The sequence below is a fragment of the Amblyomma mixtum genome, chromosome 10 (genome assembly GCF_055824585.1).
Source record: "Amblyomma mixtum isolate Tamu chromosome 10, ASM5582458v1, whole genome shotgun sequence".
Taxonomy (NCBI): Eukaryota; Metazoa; Arthropoda; class Arachnida; order Ixodida; family Ixodidae; genus Amblyomma; species Amblyomma mixtum.
This window is the reverse complement of record NC_143021.1, coordinates 22,732,995-22,756,193: the sequence shown is the minus strand read 5'-3', so window position 1 is coordinate 22,756,193 and position 23,199 is coordinate 22,732,995. Positions and strand designations below refer to the sequence as shown.

At 48.9% G+C, this 23,199-nt stretch overlaps 1 pseudogene; it reads right to left on the bottom strand.

The window, feature by feature from the left end:
- Positions 1-23,199, bottom strand: part of LOC149325342 (uncharacterized) — a 41,655-nt pseudogene that overhangs the window by 4,963 nt on the left and 13,493 nt on the right.

The following is a 23,199-nucleotide window of genomic DNA, read 5'->3' as shown; positions in this document are numbered from 1 at the left end:
AATTATGAGACATCATTCCAGTGTACAAAAACACACGAACGAAGAGAGTAGACTCCATAGACCCCATACTTCAACTGAGGTTGATTCCACAACATGAGCTTTTTACATGCAAAGTGGTACTAGTGACCCCTGTAGCTGAAAAGTGTTTCCTCGACCAGGTAACAATTATTCAAGGTTGCAAAAACAAAAACATAGGCGTAAGGTTAGCTTGTCACTCAAGTTGAATGCATTGGCGTGACTAAACATTGCCTACCTGGCTGACCCAACACACATTTGCGTTGAGATAATCTATTTCTTTTTCTGCCTGCCTGCTCCAGTCGCCTTACTTCGGCATTGACGCTGTCACGACTCTGTGACAGCATCAATGCGCAAGTAAGGAGACTGGAGCAGGCAGTTTTCACAGGAGAAATTGTAGCCTTAGTGGTAAAAAGCCAGGTTCGAGAGATGAAGTGTGCTGGGCAGCGCAAGCCGGAAGACAACGCTCATTCGCAACAGTGACCTGTCATTGAGCCCTATTGCCATCAGGTGTCACACCGCCTCAAGAAGGCCAGTGACAAACACGATGTACATGTCGTATTTTCAGCTTGGGAAAGCTGGGATGCATGTGCCACCTGATAAATGACGTTACGAAAAAGCCTGCCTACAAAACTAAGCACACCAAACCCCTCGTTAAACATGAGGTTGACATGGTGTACAGCATCCTCCTTGCCTGTGGCAAACATTACATTAGACAGACGAGGCTTGCATCAATGAACGCTTGCTTGAACATTGCAGGACAGCTGATTCATTAAGTGGCAGAGGTCATTTAGCTGAGCACATTCGCCTTTGCTCGCACAAGCGAGCATGCAAGGCGTTTTTGAAAGAAACACATGCCTTGTGCAAGTTTAGCACTTGAAAGGGCTGGGAAATTTTTTAAGCCTTTTGTATCTCTGCTGAAAAAGAGAATTACGTCAGCAGCCCTTCTGCAGCGCTCCAGAAAAAGAAATAGATTATCTGGAGGCAAATATGTTTGTTGGGTCAGCCAGGCAGGTGATGCATAGGCGTGCCGATGTGTTTAATGTGAGTGGCAAGATACCTTTACCCCTATGTTTTTTTGTGTTTTGGTTTTTGCCGTCCTGAATAATTGTTATCTGGTGGCGGAAATACTTTTCAGCCCCAGGGATACCCCTTTGCACATAAAAAGCCTGTGTTGTGGAATAAACCTCAGTTGAAATATGGTGTCCATGGAGTCTACTCTCTTCATCCGTGTGATTTTGTGTGCCGGAATGATGTCTCATAATTCTCCCTTGTTTTCAGTGAATAAGGAGGGCTTCTGGTGTCTCTTTTTTTGTATGTGATGGTTATAACAAAGTGGCTACCCATAAACTGTCATTTTGGGCTTAATTGAAGGATCCTTGGGAATTTGTTTGACAGCATATTCCATGGGCACTTTCTTGAGAAAAATCAGTTATTTGTTACCCATTTCACTGCATTAACCATTGCTTCTCATCATGTCTCGAAAGTCATTGATAAGCACAAGCTTCCGAGTACCTGAGGGCTGTGTGAGAAGCCTTCTGACATACTTTAAACTACTGAGGATATCTGAAGACAGATTTTACCAATAATTGTTAGCCAATCCAAACCTTTTGGTTCTATCCCTGACAACCTGAAGCTGACCTGTCAATAATTAAGGCTGGAAACCGTTCTGATCCCCAAACTGTTCTCCTATTTTATTGATGTGCATTTTGCATGAACTGTTAGAGCACGAAATGAGTCCGCATATTACTTGCCACCATAATTCAAACTAATATTTCTATACCAGTCATCACGGCTGCCATTCTCTTTACTAATGTGCAATCCAACTTTTTGAATTCACAACAGATTTTCACCCAAATTTAGATTCTTTATTTTAGGCAAGTGTCATCGACTTGAATTTCTCCAAAGCTTTTCATGTTTGTCATTATAACCTTTTAGCTACACTCTCATGCTTGAGCCTTCATTCTTTGATATTAGTGTAGATTCATTGCTTCCTGTTCTACGGCTGGCCTTAAAAAACTATTGTACTTCTTCTCTTATGAAGCCCAGCATATCAATATGCAAAATCATAAGGCGTCCCTCATTCTGAGTCACTTTGGGATGTTAAACCCCCATAAACTAAACCAAGCACATTACTAAAGTGCATTAATATTAGCCATTCAATAACAGTCTTTGTCTTTATGTCCCAACCTTGTCTTTATGACTGCATTATTCAGAAGGATGCCCCAACTATCTCAGCTACTCTGACTGTATTGACTTTTGCAAGACGGATGAATGGTCTTGTTTGTAATTCATCGTGTCAAAACAGCGCAAAGAAGAGAAAGATGAGGAAGGAATGCGACGGTGCGAGTGCTGACTTTCAAGAAGGTTTATTGGAAAGCACATCAAAATATATACACTGTGGCCTAAAAAAAGAATGAAGAAAGGGCGCCTTGTAACATTCACTTTGGATCTGTCAAAAACAAAACGAAAGTTGAATATGAAGCATTTAAGAGCATGAACTCTTTCTTAGGGAGCGATAAAGAAGGTGTGTTAACACATTGATTGCGTTTTTTCTACAATTTCAGTGGCCTCGATCATCTCATGCACAAACTTTTCTGTGTCTGTCTAGCACAATGCAGCACAAGAAATTACGCCTCACAGCATAAAGGATGTGGCAAACGATCGCAGTCGCGACAGTGAAACATCAGATTCCCCCTGCTAGCTTTGTTCACATCGTAACGGTGGTCTTTTGACCTCTCATTGGCACCTCTGCTAGTTTCTTGCTGAAGTTGATACATTAGCCAGATGGTTCAACTTTAGATTATTACACAGTTTCTTGGCTCTGGACATTGCTATTAACAAATCAGCTGTTGTGTGACACTTGAACTCAGAATTAACTGCCTCCGTTGCCTTGGACAGAAAGACGCCTTTAGACATGACCACAAAACCACCTTCTTTATCAGCAGTTGAATGCGATAGGGCCCACCGTCTTAAACCCGTTACAGTTCAGCCTGCGGGCAAGTTCCTGGCATGGTTCAAACCACGACACCCCATCAACCAACGCCCCCTGAAACACACCTGTCACGCTCAGGTCCAGGCACAGGAAGGCAAGACGTCAAAGTATGGCAAACAGCTCCAGAATAGTCCTCTTCGAAGGAACAATGGCAAATTTTGGCCCGTATATGCTTCAAGCAGCAGACGAGGCAGCAACTCAGTGTCGACATTGTGCACCTTGTTTTCAGACACTCGTGCCTTGGCTTCTCTGCTCCGGGCTAGTGAGCGCAAAGTGGCTGCAAAGTGGCATTCCAGGTGGCTTTCACCTGGTCAACGGTGCGTGACACCGTCAACCAGCCACTCCCTGGCTTGTTTTCAGGCACAAGAGTTTGACAACAAGGTGCACACCTTCAGCTTGGAGTCGCTGCCTCGTCTGGTCCTTGAAGTGCTTATGGACCAAAATTTTCCGTTCCTCCGAAGAGAACTATTGTGGAGATGCTTGCCATGGTTTGACGAGTTGCCTTTTCCACGCACAGACCTGAGTGTGACAGGTGTGTTTCGGGATGTTTTGATGCAGTGTCACGGTTTGAACCCTCTTTAGGAACTTGCCCACAGGCCGAACTGTGTCGTATTTAAGAGGGTGGGCCCTCTTGCTTTCAACTGCTGATAAACGGTGGTTTTGTGGTCGTATCGAAAGGCGCCTTTCAGTCCAAGGCCACAGATGCAGTGTATTCTGAATTTGAGTGCCACTTACTATCTGATTTGTTAAAAGCAAAGTCCAGTGCCAAGAAACATTAACAATCTAGAGTTTAACCATCAGGCTAATGCCATCAACTTCAGTAAGAAAAATTGTCCAGCTATCTTCTTTACCGCAAAGACCCATAAAGGTGACTGCTCCTTGAGGGTTGTAGTTTAAGAGAATGGAACCAGTCAGAAACAAATCGCCTTCTCTTTGCGACATAAAATTAAGTTGCTGAGCATTGATGACTCCTCTCGTGTAAGATCTGCAGAGAAAGTAACGCAGTTTCTACACAATAACTCTCGCACCAGTTTCATGGGGTGCTATGTTGACATCAAGGATTTATATTACGCCATCCCTCAATCAGGATCAATAATGTGTTGAAGAATTCATTAACCTAAATGGAGCAGTGGCATTCCAAACGTCTCAGGCATTTTGGTGAATAATTTTGTCGCACTTTTAAGCTCATACCTTCAGTCCACCTTTATTACATTTCAGAATAGCTTGTTTTTGCAAAAAAAACTATTAGCGCCGCTGTTACGTGGCTTATTGCAGGATCTCCAATCCTGACGAAGCATTGTCTAAGGTGAGAGAGGAGTTCAGTCAAAGCCTCAGTCCACTTTGAATCACCACTGAAATTATAGAGGATAATATGTCATCACATTTATTGGATCTCAATCTTGGGTGGTTACACTTGTTGGGCTTACGAGCCAAGGGAAAACAAGCTACTTTTACCATTTTCTTCGGTTCAGTCTAAGCTGGTCAAGAGGTGTCACTATCCTTTGCTTCAAAAATTCCTTAATGAAATCCTGTTTGATTGCCATGACATCCAGTTTTGCCCAGCTCATATGCCGTTTGTCCTTTACTGGATATTCAGAACCTTTGTCAGTGTCTTTAGCCGATTGCTTTAAGCAGAAGTTGAAACATTCCTTTTGTGCCCCCGTCGAGACTGTAACTCCCAAAAGGAAGTTTGTACGTACCTTTCCCTACATCCACAATTGGTCGCACCGGTTAAATAGGCAGTCGAGTTGGCGTCGATATTGTTTTTCTAACCCTATGAAGTTTCAGTACCTGTAGTCAACCGAGATTATCCATCAGAGTCTCTTCGTGCACTGCACAGAAGACATAGTGTGTTCGAACGCCTTGAAATGCGGCTATGTTTACATTGGGAAAACAGGCAAGTGTGTCACTGAGAGGTTTAAAAGACCACCACGACGATGTGAACAAAGCTTGCGGGAGAACTTTGATGATTCACTGTCGCAATTGCAATTGTTTGCCAGATCCTAAACGCTGTGAACCGGAATTCATGTTCTGCATTTTGCCTGACAGACACAGAAAAGTTTGTGCATGAGATAATCAAGGCCACTGAAATTTAAAAAAAAACCGCAATCACTGTGTTAGCACACCTTCTTTATCGCTTCCTAAGGAAGAGTTCATGCTCTTAAATGCTTCTTTGTCAGTTTTTGTTTTGTTTTACACTCATGCAATGTGGTTGACACAAGGTGCCCTTTGTTGGTTGGTTTTTTAGGCCACAGTGTATATATTTTGACGTGGTTTCCAATACACATTGGCGATAGTCAGCACTCATGCCATCATATTTATTCCTTCGTTGTCCTTGTCTTGTCTGCATTGTTTTGTCACAACGTATAGACCTCCTTTCCCACCTCTAGGGTTAATGGTATGGAGAAACCTTAACCAGATGCAGCCCCACATACTTGGAGCATGTCACGATATATGCTGCTGGCACCACAAGGGCACTCGGGTTTATCAGGAGATGTCATGATCTGTGTGCTCTTGCCATGCTGCGCAGTTTATGCATAAAAATTTTATTGATTCCAAACTGAAGTATTCCCTAGCTCTTTCAATTTTGCACCAAACTGTTTGATGCTACGCCACCAACTCCCTTTAATCCAACAGCGACACTTGGTACAGCATATGTGTAATCAGTCATCTCATTTGACCACCAGACATCACTGCATAAAAGGGGAAATTGCTCGTTTAGGTGTGTTCCATATACTCTACAATACTTTTCCACAACTTAATGTTAAATGTTGCTGCCCCGCTTCAGACCAGGATGCCATCACAACTAAATCAAGAAATTTTTCCTGTTCCCATTGAAGAATAAATGAAATCAAAGTTTATTTCCCATCTAGCACTACAGATGGAGTAATCGTAGAAAAAAGCTGCCCTTGGGCAGCTTGACGAGTCTACAATCCTAATTATTGACACGGAGGCAACACAAGAGTTTATACAATTTTAAAAAAACAAGCACATCAAGGAAGCACCGGAGAATACACGAAACAGCAATATGTATACATAATGAAACTTAAACAATGTTATGCAAAAACAAATTATGTAGTTCATGACGTGAAAAAGAAAACAAATCGAGGTTAATGTGGATATACCTATTTAGAAGAGATGGAAGTGTGTACTGAAGGCATTCCCTACCAAGATTTAGTCGAGGTGTTGGCACTGTCCATTCTTCGCCACGTCTTGTTGGATAGACTGATTCTTTTTTCCTTAGTTCTGCAAAATTTTTAAGATTTGTTACATTCTTCTTGATTTCTGTTTTAAAAGTAACACTGAGGCGATATTTATAAAGATTATGTGCTTTAATAACTCTGGAATGACAAAAGAAAGCTGCACTGGGATGTCGGAACGGTAAATTATATGCATTTCGGAGATATCTTTTTTGCATTAAATGAATACGTTCAAGGTTAGTGAATGTTGTAGTGCCCCACACCAACTGGCAATAGTTTAAATGTGAGTTGAATATTGAATTGTATACCAGCATCTTAGTTTTTGTGGGAAGTATGTATTTTAGACTGCCTATAACACCAGTGATTTGAGCTATTTTTTTCAAGATATAATTGACATGATAATCCCATGACATACTGGCAGAAAATATGACCCCAAGGCATTTAAACTGCTCAACAATTTCTACAGCCCGCGAGTTTAATATAATATTATCGTGGAGTGGGATAACTTTATTTTTCGGCCTAAATATGACAGCTTTGGTCTTACTCTCATTTATTTGCATCAGGTTAACTGCAGACCAGACCTCAAGAGCTTTCATTGTGGAATTACATTGTTTGATAAGTTCATGAACATTTTCACCCGAAAAAAATACGCTCGTATCGTCTGCATAGATGAAAAACTTTGTATTATCGCTAATGTTGACAATATCGTTTAGGTAAATATTGAAGAGTAGAGGCCCTAGCGTACTGCCTTGGGGGACACCGTAGAAGAGCGGCTTCGGTTCAGACTGTATACCATTTATGTACACCACTGGCTGTCTAAACGACAAATAAGAACTTTACAATGAGAGCGCTTTTCCTCGGATACCATAGCAGTGTAATTTATTTAGTAAGATTTTATGATTTACCAGGTCAAAAGCCTTTGAGAAGTCCACAAATACACCAATGACAATAGATTTGTTTTCAAGTTGCTTTATTATATATTCCTTTTGTTGGAGTAATGCAAGTTCAGTGGATTTGCTTTTGGAGAAGCCAAACTGAAATGGTGTTACCAAGTTAAATTTATGGATGAAATTTGACATTCTTAGATGCAGCATTTTCTCAAATGCTTTCGAAAACACTGGCAAAATAGAGATTGGTCTGTAGTTGGCGAGGGCGTTGCGATCTCCTTTTTTGTAAAGAACAACAACTTTTGCTAATTCCATTTTTCCCGTAAAAACTGCAGTTTCTAAACAGATGTTAAAGATGTGAGCAAGTATGGGAGCAATTATGTCAACTACATGCTTGACTGGCCGTATTTGGATATCATCAATGTCACAGCTACTGCTATTGTTAAGATTTGTTATCACCGACACTACTTCATCTACCGTGACTGGGTGCAGACAAATTGTTTCATCATTCTGAATTCGAACATATTTGCAAGCGTGAGATCCGGCAGCACGTGTTATAGCACGGGTAGCCAAGCTCGTTAAAAAAGTATTGAATACATTAGCCAGTTCGACGCCAGAAACTTCCTTTCCATCAATATTTAATTTTGTTAATGCAGTGCGTGAACTGTCCCGCTGCAGAAGTGTATTTAATCTCGACCATAGTACACCATTTCGAGCATTCTTAACATCTAGAAGTGACACGTGATAGGCTGTTCGTGCAGACCGCAGTTTTTTAGTCAATTTGTTCCTATATTTCTTAAATACCGCAAGGTCCTCAACCTTCCGGCTGCTCAAAAATTTTCTGTACAGCTTGTCTTTCATTTGTATTTCTCCGCGAAGCTCTGGCGTTACCCATGGCTTGCGGATTCTGCGACTTTTCACACGTGTTACAAGAGGAAAGCAGTCGTGATATATTTGTTTAAAGCAATCGACAAACGTATTATAGGCAACATTTGCATCATGAAGTTCAGCTATCTTACTCCAATATACTTTCATGAGCGCATCCCTAAAGGATTTCAATGATGATTCTGTAATAGCTTGGTATGTGATTGATGTGGACTTACTTCCTATTGTACTAGCGTTCTCAATGCAAGCAAACACAGGAAGATGGTCACTAACACAACAAGATAAAACACCAGAAAAAGCATTCAGCTGCATAGAGTTAGTAATAATTAAATCGAGAACAGAATGGCCTTCGCTTGTGACTCTACCTCACCACATTTTCATTGCATGTGGTCCCTCAAAATTATGGAAATAAGTGATATCGCTTGGAGCATTGACACTGGTTTGTTTTGCCTTTTCTTTGCTGATGTTTTTATTTTTTGCAACTGATGTATCAATGGATTGTATGCCTCTTTTCGTAGTGTATCGTCTGCGACATCTCAGCTGTGCTACTGCTGTCACCCTTCTGATCTTACCTTTATATTGTCCCTCTTATTAATACCCCACTAAAAGCCTTCAGAGGACAAAAAACGATGGCTTTTTTATTTTGCTCATTATGGCACACGTCAGGCTTATGTTTAGGGATATAGGAGAGGCCTTTGTCTTGCAGTGGTGCTAGTTATGCTGCTGATGATGGTACTTAATGACGAGCATATGATATATTGAATAAGAACCTCAAATTATTTTTCTTTTTGAGTGCGAATAGCTTCAGTGGTTCTTGATTTAGGCTCACTTTATTCCTGTGGCCACAATACGGAGTTTACTTTTTTAGCACTCTAATACTGGCAAGAATAAAAACTTGTGGATCCTAATTCTTTCATTTCAATCTTTTCTGCAGAGTGCATCACCCAGTTTTCCCAAGCCCTCATGCACCGGTGGTACATCAACAAGGCTGTTTCATGGGGCCCAGCTGCATTGACAAGTGGCTAAAGAAGAGCAAGAGGAGCATGAACACAAAATAAAACTAGCTGTAGGAGCTTCATCTATTTTGAAATTTGCTGTCTCATTGCGACAGACATAACATTGCTGCATGGCCCCTACCCCAACATCTCCCAGTCATTCCAACATGCCCAGTCATTCCAACGTGCCCAGTCATTCCAACATGCCCAGTCATTCCAACATGCCCAGTCATTCCAACGCATTTTCCATTACCATAATCCACCAAGGTTTCCAGTGTTGGTTTCCAATATTTACATCATTGCCTTTTTTTTCCAATAGGGTTATGTTTGTGAAAAGAATTGATATCGCTGTCTTATCTCCAGTCGCCCGTCCACTGCCCCTCCCGCGTCTCTATGGCGAAGCGTGTGGCGAGCCAGAAGCAGCGCGACAAGGGGCCACTAAAGATCCCGGTGGGCCAGCTGGCTCGAAAACGCTATCGTGAATAGGGTCATAGCCGTAGCATTTGTTGTTACAATACAGTTTGTCATACCTCAGCTTATACTTAAAGTCAACATCCTTCGCGAACTGCACAAGCTTCTTTCTAGCGACACGCGTCTGCAAAGAATAATCTTCACTTACAGTGACCTTTTTAGAGCGCAGCTCTTTGGCGTCCGTTCCTGGGTTTCGCGTCGTCGTCGTCGTCGGCGTTGTCGTCGGCGTCGGCCTCGTAACCAGCTCCGCCCCCCTTTCATCCGAAGCTGGGGTTGACTCACTATCGGCGTCAGCGGCATCAGTCAGTCGCTGCTATCTCTTCCCTCCTCCCTTTATCGTGTTGTCCGCTTGCTGCGCGCTTCTGCCCCCATCGTTTGCCGCTGGGTGCACACGCCGCCCCCCTCCCCCCTCTTCCTGCGAGTCTCCGGTTGTCAAAGCGCCGGCTCGAACTTAATTCCTTTCTTCGCTCCTCCTCCAATGCAACCCCTGTGCGGTGGCAATCAGAGAGCCAGATCGGTGGCGGCGGATCTGTATATGTGCACCGCCCGAGCCGAAATTGCCACTGCCGTTCGCCACTGCGAAATAATCTGCCAGTTCTTTCTGAGCCATGAGCGAGACGACCGATGGAAGTCCTCCGTCTGCTAAAAAAAAATTCTGTGATAGCGCATACATGTGTTGCTCGATTTCTTTGCCTCAATCTATCGAAAAGGTGAAACAGCTTATTTGCTGCGCTCAAATTTCGCATTAGGAAGTAACGTAATCGTCGGTAATTTTTTTACTTATGTTTAGCAGACTGCACTAGGATTTGTTGTTTTGTTTTGAAAGACCGGAGCTTCACAACAATCGGACGATTCTTTTCGTCTGAGAACACACCAATCCTGTGTGCTCGTTCAAACATGTCATTCGTAAGAACAGGATCAAAGCAGCCTGAAACAAGGTTCAATAACTTTTCTTCCATTTCATCCCACGTTTCGGACAAACTGTCGGGTACGCCGAACAAAAGAAGATTTTCCCTGCGCTGCCGGTCTTCCAGCTCTGCCTGTCCAAGACATAACTTGCTATTTTCATTGACAGCTGATCGGCTAGCTCACGAAAAATCCGCAATTCTCCGTGAGCCGCATCACTGGCGGATGATTTAGATTCCACTGCCGACAGTCTCGCGTCAAGATCGGCAATATTGTCACGTTGTAGTGACGGCAGTCCAGCGGTCAGGAAGACACCAGAAATACTTGCAAACGAAGCTCTTTATTTGGGCTGACTAGCGCCCGCAAAAGAACTGACTCACTCGGTGGCGGCGTAGAAAGAGAAGTTTATTTTTTTCTGTTTTAACATAGAAAATACCAAACAAAACAGATGAACTTAATTCTCTGATCAGTCAAGCACATGCGCAGTGACGCAGCACTGAGCACGTCAGTAATGCAGTAAAAATGCCGATACTCGACCGCCGCGCAGGACGATAAAGTATGTCGACCATTTGCGCAAGAACTCAGCCTCGCTCATTGACAGAGCGTCCATGCATGCTTGTTCAAAGAGGCGCGTGCGCAGGCGCTGAAACATTGGGAACATTGTTCTTTGCGGACGCCCATTTAAGGATGCCACTCCACGCTGCCGCCACAAAACAAACATGCCGACACACAAGAGCATATTTTGAAACACTTCGAGAGAACTAGTGCGCGCTTCCAGGCGGGTTAAAAACATGCGTGACACTAATGTCCAAAAGGTGCGCGCAACTACACACTCAAACATTGCGTGCTGCAAAGTTTCAAGCAGACCGCACTGCGGGCATCGGGCGGAGGGCGCCACGCCCCACGCCGCAAGGCGGTCTCTTGTGGGCAGGACCCGCCAGCCTCGCAGCCAGCCGAAGTCCCTGACATCTGCAGGAAGCGTAGCTGAGGTCAGTTGGCGCCAGCGTGCCCGTCTCGTTTTCTGGAGTTGTTCGCGGGTCAGCGCAGCGACCGTTAGTGCTTCACACATTCTGGAGGGCGGGGTTTCATCAACATCCAGATCGGGAACGCTGGCAGTCAACGACGTCAGTGTGCGACGCACATTAACGAAAAATGCCGGCGGCTGCTCGGCTGTAGGGCCAACCACGTGTTGTGAAAAAAACACGTTACGCGCTGTACCCAGAAAATATGTGAGGAGCGTTCTCCCGGGATAGTCTGGGTTGCGTACAAGATCTCGTACTCCTCGCAAGGCGAGCACATTGCACATGGTGCGTATACAAGGTATACCAAACCCACCCATGTACGATGGAAGGCGCATGAACATTCGTGACACAAGTTCGGTTTTGCCCGCCCAAACGAAAGAGCCACAGGCCGAGGTTAGCCTGCGCGCAAACGTGCGCGGTGGGTTTGCGACGCGGGCGACAAAAAAACATGCGGCTAGGATTGTGGAATTAACTATATAGCAGCGCGCTGCCATTGAAAGGCGGAAAGTTGACGCCACCGAGAGGCGTTTCTCAGCGTTCGTGCGGAGGTTAGTCCAGGTTTCGCGGGCTACTTCTCCGCTGGCGAGGAATACTACTCCCAGGACTTTCACTCCCTGCACCCACTCCACCTCGCCCGCAAGGTTCGGTGTGAAGGTGCCAAACCGTAGTGCCTTGCTTTTTTCCCTGTTCAATAGGGCCCCAGATATCTCGCTGTACTCGAGAAACAGCCGCGAAAAAGCGGCGTAGCTATCCTCGTCCTTGAGGAAAAGCGACACGTCATCGGCGTAGGCCGATACCTTGATTTGGCCCTGGCCAGGCAGAGGGAAGCCGCGTATGGATGGGCTGTCGTTAATGCGCCGGATGAGTGGATCCAGGCACAACACGAAGAATGTTGGGGAGAGAGGGCATCCTTGCCTTATGCCCCTGGTGACTGAGAAGGGAGCGCTCTGGTGGCCGTTTACGGAGAGACGAGCATTCAGGTCTGCGTAAAGTAAGCGCAGCCTGCTGACAATTTGCGGAGGGAATCCGAAGGCTTCAAGGACTCCGAACAGATACGAATGTTCCACCCGATCGAATGCTTTCGCCTGGTCTAGTGAAACAAAGCACCCGCTGAAGCCTGTCCTGCTGGCAAATGTGAACAGGTCTCTAGTGAGTGCCAATGCATCAAACACAGAGCGGTCAGGGACGCTGCTGGTTTGAGCCCGGTGGATTAGGTGAGGTAGGATCGTCCGCATTCTTGTGTTCAGTAAAGATGTTACTATTTTGTAATCTGCGTTTAAGAGGCTTATGGGTCGCCATGCTTGCGGGTCGGAGGGGTCACCGCCCGCTTTCGGAATGAGTATGATGCGACATTCGCGGAAAGAGTTTGGACGTAACCCATCCGCGAGGAAGCCGTTGACCATCTTCAGGAGCGCTCCTTGGATCTCGTAAAAAAAAGTTTGAATAAAAACTTGTTGGAATGCCGTCTGGACCGGGGGCAGAGGCTGCATTCATACTCTGCAGGATGGCGTGCAGCTCTTGGCTTGTGGCTGGTGCGCAAAGGTTTTCATGCAACTCTTCAGCTACTCGTGGCAAGTTTCCAAAAAAACTTTGTAGAAGCCCGTCATAACCATCTTGAAGATGTAGCCAACTGTCCGTAGAGAACAGGTTCGAAAAGTGGCTTGCGAAGATCGTGCAGATATCGGCCGTGGTTTTGCTTTGGGTGCCGTCTGGGAGTGTCACGAAAGGCACAGTAGCGGGAGTGAATTCCTCTACCGTGCCTGCGCGTACGTGTCGTAGCACAGCCGGATCTGATATCGGCCGCCCGAGCTGGTGTGCACGACTAGCTGCCCGTGATGACTGGCAGAGCAACACGTGGTAACGTGCTTTAAGTAGACTCAGGTAATCGTTCATGGCAAAGGTTAAGGGTGCTCCCCTTTGCACTATACGGATGCGCTTGAGGGTGTCATTCAGTGCATGAGTTACCCGGCGTCTGCGGTCTTGACCGGCCGCCACCAGAGTTGCCTGCCAACGAGCCTTGAGTGTGTCCCATGAATCAGTCGCAACGAAGCTCTTGCACGATGCTGCCAACGCCGTACGCAGCGACGCCACGCTTTCCGGGTCCGCCAGTAGGCTCGTGTCCATGCGCCACGTAACAGTACGTGGGGTGTCCTCACCAAAGTCGAGCCTGACTGACAAGGGGTGGTGATCGGAAATCACCGGCGTGCCTGCAGGGAACGCGAGAACTTCGCAGCTAACGACAAAAGAAGCGAGCTCTGGTGGAAAATAGAATTTGTCTATCCGACTCGCTGACTGTGCTCTCTCAAACGTCGCTCCAAAGGCATCCCCGTGAAGCTGCACCCACGCGTCAGACAAGCGGAACTGAGTCACGAGATCGCGGAGCGCGGGGGCACCGCAATAACGGCGACCGTGACCCTGTCCGCGGACGTCACGGTCGATGTTAAGTACACAATTGAAGTCACCGACGATGAAAGTGGGGTAGGGATCAAGGAGGAATGAGTCGAGGCGCTCAAAAAAATCAGAACTACTAGTCCGCCGTGCTGGCGCATATACAACCAACGCACGTACCCGCCGCTGGTTTAGTGTGAAGTCGACCGCAAGAGTGCGGCCGTCCAGCCCGAAAGTGCAATGAGCACCCGCGCGCAGGCAGGAGTTTACAAAAACGACACCAACACCGCACATATGAAAATCAGTCAACGAAAAATAAGCAAAAACAGAAAACCGGGTGGTGAAATTCAGCACATCAAGTGAAGTACGGAAGTTGCATTCCTGTAAAAGCAGGATGTCGACGCCCCTAGCCCTGGCAAAGTGCATCACCTCTCTCTGTCTGTCTACGGATTGAAATCCCCGAACATTCAGGGAGAGGAGATGTACAACCGCCATGACTGCCAAGAGCACCGACGGCATAGCATACAACCTAAAGAGCGCTGCCATGGGCGGCGCTTGGCGCGCGCGGCACTTTTTTGCTAGAACGTTCGTTAACAGTCCCTTCGGATTAAGATGATTGGAGGTGGGCACGTTTGAAGTCTGGTCGGGAAAAGTCCATGTTTTCGGGGCCGTCGGCGCTTGTGGCCTCGCTCACCGGTTGCTGCGTGGTCTTGGCGACGCTCGCAGCTGAAGCCGATGCCGACGCCAGGGTCGCCGATGGGAGGGTGTGGCTGGCTGGTGACGGGAAGCGCGCGTCGTCCGCACCTCCAGGAGTCGTCGTTCCTGACACCTGGCCGCACGTCAAGTCGCCTGTCAGGCGAAGCGGCGTGACTTTGTCCGGTACGTCCACCAGGTCGCCCGACGCCACGCTCGACTCATCGCCGCTGCTGCTCTCGGTGTTGAAGGAAGCTGTGCGGGGTAGCGGCGGCAAGGGTTCCGCGAAAACAGCACCGAACGGCTCCACCTCGTTTGAAGGCGTCCCCTCGAGCTGCTCCTTCACGGGTACCTCCGTCGCGGGGGCGGGTTCGGGCTCCCTCGGGCGGCTGGTCGTTGGGTGCTCGTCGGCAACAGGCGTCCGGACGGTTGGTGGGCTCCGCGTTTCTGCGGCCACGTTGTCCTTGCTCGGTTCCTTTCTCGAGGTGGCGGCCGCCGCATAGGACCGTGGTCGCAGGCAGTCCGCTGTGGCGTGGCTTCCACCGCAGCGCCTGCAAGCCGCTCCGCATCCGGCCGTGTCGTGGCCGAACACCTCGCAGCGAGCGCACCGCGGCGTTCGACACGCCGCGCCGATGTGGCCGTCCTGCCCGCAGCGGGAACACACCTTCCGGACGCCTCGGTAGTCAAACATGACGCGGTGGCCCTGGACGGTCAAGAAGTTCGGCACCGCCTGCTTCATCTCAATCCGGACCACGCGCGTCCCGTTGCCGACGTGACGACGGCCCTTGAGAACGGGGTGGGTGATGTCCAGCACCTTGCCGAAAGAGCTCAGTGCCGCCGCCAGCGCCGCGTCTCCCACGAACAGCGGCACACGAAAAGCCGTCACGTGGACCACGGCAGGACCCACGCAGGCTACTGGGACGGAAGTGCCGTTCACGTTGAAGGCGCCTTCCACGAGCATCTTTTCCGCCGCCGCAGCCGAGGCCATGGCGACGCAGAACTTCATGTATCCATGGTGCTGGAGGCTCTCTAGCCCTTTCGGGCCGACAACCAACTCGATGCCGTCGACGATGTCGTCAGCTGTCGCGTCGGATGTAACTGTGAACGAAAAACAGTGCGCCTTTGGGGGCGGCGCACGCAACACCGGAGGGGCAGCAGGTCCCGGGCCTCCCATGACGTCACGGGCGGCCGACTGGGCTGCTGCTTGAAGGCCGGGAAGTTGCCCGAGCACCGGCAAAGGCACGGCGCCTGGGCTGGGAGGCTGGTTGCGGATCCTCGGGGTCGCAGTGGATCCGAGGCCCGCCTGCACTTTTCAAAACTTCTCAGCAAGCCAGCGCCGAAAAAACTTCGCTGGTTCTGGACGAGCTCGGGCAGCAACAAGCGTGCTCGTCGGTCGTCGAGCTACGAATGCCCGCCGCTAGTGGCATCGCTCAATTTAAAGCCGGCAAAGAAACTTCCAGATAGCAGGACAAGATCATCTACAGTGATCTGGAAAAACCTAGATGCAGCCTTTCATGGCTGCGATCAATCGAGATTAGACTGGTCGCTTCTATCGTCACGAACAAAAATGATAACAGCCCTTTCCTGCAGCCTTGAGCGTGAACGAACAAACACTACAATGATACGTGGCATTACCCCCCTTCCAAAGAAGCATCGTCTCGATACTTTAAAATGAAAATAAACACGGAAAATGAAACTTCGCGTCCTTTAGCGTTCATAATATGGCTTCAGGCGTACGACATGTACGACTTCCGGGCGTGGGCGGCGTCGCTGAGATCCTGTCGTGGCGTCGGGGATGACTTCATAGTCGAGGTCACCGATGCGACGGAGAACCCTGTAGGGGCCAAAGTAGCGTCGCAGCAACTTTTCGCTCAATCCACGGCGGCGAACTGGCGTCCATATCCAAACCCGATCACCTGGCTTGTAATGCGTGTCTCGTCGGCGCAGATTGTAGCGCCGGGCGTCGGTGTGCTGCTGGTCTTGAATGCGAAGCCGCGCAAGTCTTCGGGCTTCCTCGGCGCGATGAAGGTAGGCGGCGACGTCGAGGTTGTCTTCGTCGGAAACGTGCGGGAGCATTGCGTCGAGTGTTGTCGTGGGCTTCCTGCCGTATACCAGCTGGAATGGGGTAAACCTGGTTGTCTCCTGGACGGCAGTATTATAAGTGAAGATCAAGTAGGGCAGAATGGAGTCCCCACGTCTTGTGTTCGGCGTCGATGTACATGGAGAGCATGTCTGCGATGGTCTTGTTCAGACGCTCTGTGAGTCCGTTGGTTTGTGGATGATAGGCAGTGGTCCTCCGATGGCTTGTCTGGCTGTAGTTGAAAATGGCTTGCGTCAGCTCAGCTGTAAACGCCGTTCCTCTGTCTGTGATGAGCACTTCCGGGGCACCGTGTCGCAGGAGAATTTGTTCGACAAAAAATTTTGCGACTTCTGTTGCGGTACCACTAGGCAACGCTTTTGCTTCGGCGTAGCGGGTCATGTAGTCGGTGGCCACGATGATCCACTTGTTTCCTGATGAAGAGGTCGGAAAGGGGCCGAGGAGGTCCATCCCTACTTGCTGAAAGGGCTTAGTTGGCGGTGGTATGGGGTTCAGGAGTCCGGCTGGTCTAGTCGGAGGCGTTTTGCGTCGCTGACACTCACGGCACGTTTTCACGTAATGAGAAACGTCGGTAGCTAGCCGTGGCCAATAGTACTTCTCCTGGATGCGGTGCAACGTGCGAGCAATCCCGAGATGTCCTGCAGTCGGCTCATCATGACATGCCTGCATAATGTCTTGCCTGAGATATTTGGGCACGACAAGAAGATGCACCTGTTCGGCGCGAAGTTCTTCTTCAGGAGGACATTATTGCGAAGGACGAAGGACGACAGTTGCCGCTTGAACCCTCGGGGAGGCGATGCGGTCTTGCCTTTCAGATAATCAACTAGGCTTTGCAAGTTAGGATCCGAGTGCTGCTGCTGCGCGAAACTGCTGGCGCTTACCGGTCCTAAGAAAGCGTCGTCGTCTTCCTCTTCGGGTGCTGCGTCGACAGGAGCTCGTGACAAGCAGTCTGCATCGGAATGCTTCCGGCCAGATTTGTAGACTACAGTTATGTCGAATTCTTGAACACGCAGGCTCCAACGAGCAAGGCGGCCGGAGGGATCTTTCAAATTCGCCAGCCAGCACAGAGCATGGTGATCGCTCACAACCTTGAATGGTCGTCCGTATAGGTAGGGGCGAAATTTGGACATGGCCCAAATAATGGCGAGACATTCTTTCTCTGTCGTCGAATAGTTGGCTTCGGCTCTCGACAGTGAACGGCTAGCGTACGCGATAACTTTCTCCTGTCGGCCATTTTTCTGAACGAGGACCGCTCCTAAGCCCACCCCGCTTGCATCGGTATGAACTTCGGTTTCGGCGTTTTCATCAAAGTGCCCGAGCACAGGAGGGGACTGTAAGCGGCGCTTCAGCTCGTTGAAAGCTTCCTCTTGTGGCCTTTCCCATTTAAAAGGCACGTAAGCCTTGGTAAGTTGAGTCAAATGTTCAGCGATGCGCGAAAAGTTCTTGACGAATCGTCGGTAATAAGCGCACAATCCAAGGAATCTGCGTATAGCCTTCTTGTCATTAGGCTGTGGAAACTCTGTGACCGCAGCCGTCTTCTGGGGGTCTGGGCGAACTCCATCCTTGCTTACGACGTGACCAAGGAACAGCAGCTCCTCGTAGGCGAAGTGGCACTTCTCTGGTTTCAGTGTCAGGCCTGAAGACTTGATCGTATCCAGCACTATCCGAAGCCTTCTGAGGTGGTCTTCAAAGCTTGAGGAGAAGACTACAACGTGATCTAAGTAGACTAGGCAAATCTGCCACTTCAAACCTGCGAGCACCGTATCCATTACTCTCTGGAACGTCGCTGGGGCAGAACAGAGGCCGAATGGCATCACCTTGAACTCGAAGAGTCCGTCTGGCGTGATGAACGCAGTCTTCTCGCGATCTCTTTCATCGACTTCAATTTGCCAGTAGCCGCTCTTCAGGTCCATCGATGAGAAGTACTTAGCGTTGCACAGCCGGTCCAGTGTATCGTCGATACGGGGGAGGGGGTAGACATCCTTCTTCGTAATGTTGTTCAGACGGCGGTAATCGACGCAAAAGCGAAGGGTGCCGTCTTTCTTTTTCACTAGGACGACCGGTGCTGCCCAGGGGCTCCTCGATGGCTGTATGACGTCGTCACGAAGCATTTCCTCAACTTGCTTGCGGATAGCTTGGCGTTCTAGCGGCGATACGCGGTAGGGGCTGTGTCGCAGTGGTAGCGCGTGTTCGTCTGTGACAATGCGGTGCTTGGCAAGCCGGGTTCGTCGCACATTTGATGCTGATGAGAAGCAATCGGTGTACCTTTGAAGAAGACTGCGTATTTGGTCTTGTCTGCTCCGGAGTAATGCCGGGTTGATGTCAAACGTGGGTTGATGGCCTCGGTCAGATGGTTCTGCGGGTTGGTCGGCTAGGGCAAATACGTCTCTGATGTCTGCCAGCTCGTCGAGGAAAGCGATCGTCGTACCTTTGTTTAGATGCCGGTATTCTTCCGTGAAATTGGTTAGCAACACCTGGGCTTGGCCATTTCGGATTTCGGCGACTCCCCTCGCGACACCCAATTCTCGATCCAGGAGTAACTGGGTGTTCCCCTCGATAACGCCTTCGGCATTTTCGATGTCTCCAGTACCTATGCCGACGAGAACACTTGATCGGGGCGGCACGCTCAATGCTTCATCGAGGACATTTAAGGCAACGTGATGAGTCGCGCCCGTCGCAACAGGTATGGCTTTTTCCGTGGAAAGCTTGATCGACTTAGATCGAAGGTCGATGATCGCCCGATGTTCGTTCAGGAAGTCCATTCCCAAAATAACGTCACTCGAGCATTGCTGTAGGATCAGGAAGGTTGTCGAATAGGTTCTCCCATTTACAGTAGCTCTCGCGGTGCAGCGTCCTGACGGCGTAATCAGGTTGCCACCTGCGGTGCGGATCAGCGGGCCATCCCAGGTTGTTGTTACCTTCCTGAGTCGGACAGCGAGTGGGCCACTCATGACAGAGTAGTCAGCTCCCGTGTCCACCAAGGCAGTAACCGCGTGACCGTCGACCGTAACTTCAAGGTCACTTTTTCGCGTTCTCGTATTGTACGTTGTCTTCGGTGTCCGATCTCGGCTTCGTCGAGTAGTGAGGCTGCGGTGGGTGTACTGCGACGTTACTTCACTGGGCAGCGGTAAAAGCTTCAAGTCTGGCCGCGTCGTCGTTGTCGGTGTCGTCGGTGTCGTCGTCGTAGTTGAGGCATGGTCTTGAGTACTCGTCGATGGAGGATCTTTGTCATTGCGCTTAGAAGCAACCTCACCTCCAGAGGCTGCTTTATTTAGTTTAACCTTCGGGGGCTGGGGGAGCATCCACGCACGGCGTAACCTCGGCTAGGAGACACAAAGCGCGGGGACGATGGCGACGGGGAACGTGATAGGCTGCTCGGCGATGAGTATTCTTCCCGACGTAAAAACTCTTCGATTTCGGCTGGTCGCTGGCAGGGTCGGGGTCGTGGAGCGTCGTAAGAGAACCCTCGGATGCCCAGTCTTCTGTATGCGCAGTGCCGGAGAACGTGACCGGCTTCGCCACAGTGGAAGCATAGTGGGCGGCGCTTGTCGGGAGTTCTCCACTCGTCGCATTTCCTCGGCTGCGCGCGTGGCTCGTAGGACGGGCGGGTTTGGGCGAGTGGGTGGCGGTCCAACGCAGCTGGCTGAGGGCGATAGTGGTTCGGGTCCCGCCGTCGAGGTGCAGGACGGCGCACAGCTGCGGCGTAAGTCATGGCTGGGGGCTGCAGAGGCTGCGTGGGTGTCGGCGTCACACCCTAGGCCTGTTGAACCTCGTCCCGAATGAAGTCAGTGAGCGATGAAAGCTGCGGCTGCGTTCCCGTTGGCAGCAATCGTCGGAGCTCCTCTCGCACAACTTCACGTATAACCTCCCGCAGGTTATCGCTGTTAGCGGTATCCATGCAGATTGCTGACAAAAAGCGCACCTCCCCCGCACCTCCACCAGATGTCACGTTGTAGTGACGGCAGTCCAGCGGTCAGGAAGACACCAGAAATACTTGCAAACGAAGCTCTTTATTTGGGCTGACTTGCGCCCTCAAAAGAACTGACTCACTCGGTGGCGGCGTAAGCAACAAGCGTGCTCGTCAATCATCGAACTACGAATGCCCGCCGCTCGCGGCATCGCTCAATTTAAAGCCGGCAAAGAAACTTCCAGATAGCAGGACAAGATCATCTACAGTGATCTGGAAAAACCTAGATGCAGCCTTTCATGGCTGCGATCAATCGAGATTAGACTGGTCGCTTCTCGCGTCACGAACAAAAATGATAACAGCCCTTTCCTGCAGCCTTGAGCGTGAACGAACAAATACTACAATGATACGTGGCAATATTCCTAATCATAGATTCCTGATTTACTTTCATTTCATTAATAGAGGCTATTAGGTGTGATTGCTCTAAATCCATTTTAGCGGTCCTTGAATTAACACCTTCTAACATTGTCAACATGTCGTTGAGCTGTTTCTGCAGGGAATTGTCAACAGCGCTCTCTTTGGACCGTGTGGCAGCGCCAGAGCCCGACCCAGAGCCAGGGTTAAGCTCAACGTCCCCCGACAACAAAAGCAGCTGACTAGAAACATCGAAGCACTGGGCGAGCAAAATCAACAACACTCCCGGGCGTGGGAGCAGGAGCAGTAACACTTTCTGCTGGGCGAGTTGGTTCATCTAGGTAATGTAAAGGCTTTCAGCGCAAAACGACTAAGAAAGGACGGGTTTAGAACACAGACACAAAGGAGTGCTACTCTCAACTAAATTTATTGCCAGATGAAACAGTCATTTTATATACTGGTTCCAGTACAGAATCTGCTCGCATTCCGAAGACTGGGTACATGCGCACACGCCTGGCGAAGCTGTCGATCACACATCTTGTAAGATAATCCTATCTAATAATTTGTACTCGTTAGAGTACAACTTCACCGAGGGGCTGCTGACACACACAGATCCCTTCTTCCTGATGTGAAACGCCTCTGTCAACACCCGAGAAGCCTCGTCATTGCCTCTTCCGATAACCCGTGTATCTTTTAGCAATGGCACGCATGTCCCTGCCCTATCACAGGATCTGCAATGAACAGCCAAGTTTGTTCCGGTCCCCTGCTCAAGGCATCTTTCGTGTTCCCACAAGCGCTTATTCAAACAGCGTCCAGATTGGCCAATATACACTCTTCCACAACTGAGGGGTATCTCAAAGACGATTCCAACATTGCAACCAACATATCTTAATTGGTGCTTCTTTGGGCATCCCTTATTTCTCTTCTCACCATTCACTCTAGGGCATAGGCTTTTCAGCTTGCAGGACGCTGAAAAAACAACTGGAATACCGTATTTGTTGGCCACTTTTTTTAAGTTATGGGCCACGCGGTGAGAGTATGGTATCACTTGAGGCCTTTTCATTCTTGCCCTTTCGTTCCCTTCCTTATCTGCTGCATCCACCGCTGGTTTCCTGTTAGATGTTTGCAACATCGTCTCAGCCACGGCAGATAAAAGGGTTAAAGGAAAGCCCGCTGATATCAGCCTCGAAATGTATGAATCGAAACTTTCCTGAAGAACATGACAACATGACTTATTAATAGCTTGTAGTAAGTACATGGTTGCAACAGCCCTTTTTACCATCTTGGACTGAGCAGAATCATATGGCATAATTTCTTTTTGGGCACGAGGCTTATAGCGACAGCAAACTGAACCTTCTCGAAGAGAGATCTGAAGGTCCAGGAACTGCAACTTGTTATCCTTCGGAACCCCATGCGTAAAATTCAACCCTCTTCCAAAGTGTTTGAAGCTGTTTAAAACTTCCGTCACAGTGTCGTGGTAGGTCAAGGAGTCACTTTTGTTCAAAACCACTAGGAAATCGTCGACATATCTAAATACATGATTATCTGGTATTTGTGGACAGTGCACGCTTCACCGACAACGTTGTGAATATTTTGAAGGTCTTCCGGGAATGTGGACATGGTCTCGTTTTCACATTCGAATTACCAGCCGGAGATAAATTGCAGTCTTTTGATGTGCTGCTATCTTTCAAACAGACTCATGTTTGTTGGCGCTATCATCCACGATCAGTAAAACCCCTACTGCATTGCGCCTCAGGCCACTCGAAAGTAGTAAAAAATGGCATTTTACTCTCATGCCTACGTTCAGTCCTGGTAAAGTCCTGCGCGCACGACATGGCTAAAAGTTTTCATGAGCAAGTAAATAGAATAAAGTCATCAGGCTATCCGGACAGCGCAATTGGTTTTGCATGTGGAAAACTTATCCGCTAGGTAAAAGGTATTGCCCCAAAGAAGGAAAACGACGAGAAGATAAAGAAGAAAACAGTGTTGATACCATATAAGCCGGCGAACCGCGCCGGCGACCGTCGTTCGTGGAATAGCACCAAAGACTGCTTGACCAGCTACAACGAAATTACCAAGGCCCTCTGCCTGGCCCGCCGAACCTTCCCTCCGCCCAGCGACAAGCTGGACAGGGCGCACGCGGTGACCCTCAGACAACTGCAGACGCTCACGTACCCCAACCCGGAACTATACCACAGGCTTTACCCCGGTACATACCCGACAAATATATGCAAGGTCTGCAACGCCAATGTAGCCACTTTAACTCACATGCTCTGGGACTGCAACAAAAACCTTCACGGTGCTAATTCCGGAACCCTCCCGC